Genomic DNA, 2,867 nt, shown 5'->3' with positions numbered 1-2,867 from the left:
TGGACCCCTATGCAAGGAGATACGGAAAATAATAAAAGATGAGTATAGCAAAAACCAGCAAAATGCGAGTAAGCTATCTTGTATGTGGATTGATGTGAGGAAAGCATTTGGCTCAGTACACCACGAATTCTTAATCCAAACCCTGCAAAACTTTGGCCTCTCATGTTGAATGGTAATGTTTATCAAGAAACTCACTGTCAAATTGAAAATCAATATAAATTTCAATAAGGTCAGACCCCGGATTGGAAAGGACAGATTTTTAAAATGATTCTGTCAGAGTTGTAAAATATCTGTTTTACCATTGAAAAACGTTCATTTTAGAAAATTGGTCAAGAAACGAAGGTGTTTACAGGGTCTGGACCAAAGTGAGGTCAGACTGTTTATAACTCTTTTAGAAGTGTATTTTATATTTTTAAACGTGCATTTAGTGATAGGATAGTTTGAAAATGATAAAATATAAATTCATGATATAATTGTTCAATTCGATTCTTAATGAAGTTAATTATTTTGGTGATTATTTGCGTTTTGTTAATCGCTTCCAAGTCCCTCTGTTCCTCGCATCCAGGAGAGGGTGGCACAAGCGAGATAACTTTACCAACGTTATTTTGCGGTGTGCTTATTAATAATAATTATTATTTGCGTGATATATATTTGTGTATTTTTCAAAATTCAAATCAATTTTGGTAAAAAACGAACAAATTTAACTAATTTATATGGCACAAAAATATGGGAAGAGTTCACTAAAAAATTTGATTGGCATATAAAATGTCACCGGTTTTTGCTGGGACCCGGCATCTGCTGGGACCGCAAGCGTATTTTCAAATAAAAAATATTGAAAATAGTTTATTAACAGTAATAAACACATATTTATTAATTATTTTTAAAAAAGAATATTACTTTTATAAAATTAAACTGTCACGTGAAAAATGGGTCTACTGGTTTTGACTAGAGATACTTTGTCAAAAATCAAAGAATACAAAGAATCCCAGAATTTGGATGAAGTTTTTGATAAGAAGGAGAGATATAAAGTCAAACAACATGCAGAAACCTTTTCTTTTGCTGATGGAAAAGCTTATATACGAAGAAATGGCCTAAATCTACGATTTTTTTGTATTGAAGACGCAGAACTAAAATTACTAATGATTGAAGTATTGGTTGTCATCTAAAAATAGTCCGAGCATAATTCTAATCTTGTTGATCTGCGCCGATATGCGGAAGTGAATGATTCAAATTCTTGGGTATACTTTCAGAATTGTAATTTATAGGTACTTGTACTTATTGATTCTTTTTCTAAATTTGGAGTTGTGGAGCTAGCCAAAAATAAACCTGGTGCTGAGATTTCTTCGTTATTACAAAATATTTTTTACATAATTGGCCCCCCAGTCATTCTACAAACCGATAACGGGAGGGAATTTATGAATTCCTATGTAAATGCAATTTGCGAAAAAATGAAAATAAAACATATTTGTGGAAGACCCAGAGCACCTTGGATTCAAGGCCAGGTTGAAAGGTAACCTACAGCAAATAAATTATCAAACTTTTTAGATTTAATCAATCTATCAAAAGGTGGATTTCATCTACAAGTAGTTCTAATAGAATTTTTGGCGTCTATAAAGATATTATTAAAGGAATTGTTTACGACTATAATCGTTCACGACATGCCACAACAAAGCATATTCCTTTCAATATCTTTATGGGAGTAAGAGGCAATTATGCACCAAGTGGTGAAGAAATGGAAGCTCTCTGCGCGTTTAATGGAGAAGATGCTGATGCTGAAATTCAATTTGTTGAAAATGAAGTAACTCATGAGGAAAATATTGCAAAAAATTTGTTATCAACATACGAGAATCTAACGAAAGCAGGAGAAAAAATGAAAAACAAACGGAAATGGAAATTCGACGAAAACGACATTAAGTTTGTTTATCACGTGTTATAATGCGGATTTAGGTGGGGGATAATGTTCTATTACGGCAGGATATTGATGCTAATCCACAGAATAGAAATTATCCATTATATGATCAAATTGATACGAAAAAATATAAAGTTATTGCGAGAGAAAATATGAATTTTGATATTGAAGATGAAGAAGGATTTGTCGTAAAAGGAACAAATATTGTGAGACTTTATAAAATTGATTAATGTTTTTGTTTATAAAAAATAAGGCCTGTGTTAAAATAAGGGTTAAGGATAGGTTGGGGTTGGGGATAAGGTTAGGGATAAGGTTGGGGTTAGGGATAGGAATAAGGATAGGGTTAGAGATAAGGTTAGGGTTAGGGATAATGTTGGGGTTAGGGATAAGGTCGAAGTTAGGTTAGTTTTTGGGATAAAATTGAGATTTTATCACGCGCCAAAGATAAAAATGTATTTTTATCACGGATTAATACTTTTTGTGTTTTTTTATTTAGTTTTTATTTAAAAAAAATATAAATAGTTTTAATTTTTTTTGACTGGTAATCCAAATATTAATTAAATATTTAAAGTTCAACGGCGTTAATAACGAATGTTGGAGTATGTTGGTTTTGTACAAAAAAGAAATTTCAGTAAATTGGAATCTATCAGCATTTTAGGGTTAAACTTTAACTATTTAATAATTTTAGATATAAATAAAGCGATTTAGTCGATTTTTAGGGCGGTCCAAGGAGATGCCGGGTCCCAGCAAAAACCGGTGACATAAAATATACAATTTTTAGCAAAAAATAGAATCAGAAAGGTTTTAAAAAGACCTCATAGTTTTTAAAATGATTTAGCTGTGATTGATAGACAAATTATAAAATTTAAAAGAAATGCCATGTCCTTTTAACTAAAAATAAACTCGTTCGCAGGTATGGTCTTTTTGTACCACAAATATTCATAGAGTGAAGACGAAT

This window comes from Octopus sinensis, unplaced genomic scaffold (genome assembly GCF_006345805.1).
Source record: "Octopus sinensis unplaced genomic scaffold, ASM634580v1 Contig10832, whole genome shotgun sequence".
In the NCBI taxonomy this organism is placed as follows: domain Eukaryota; kingdom Metazoa; phylum Mollusca; class Cephalopoda; order Octopoda; family Octopodidae; genus Octopus; species Octopus sinensis.
This window is presented reverse-complemented; position numbering follows the sequence as displayed.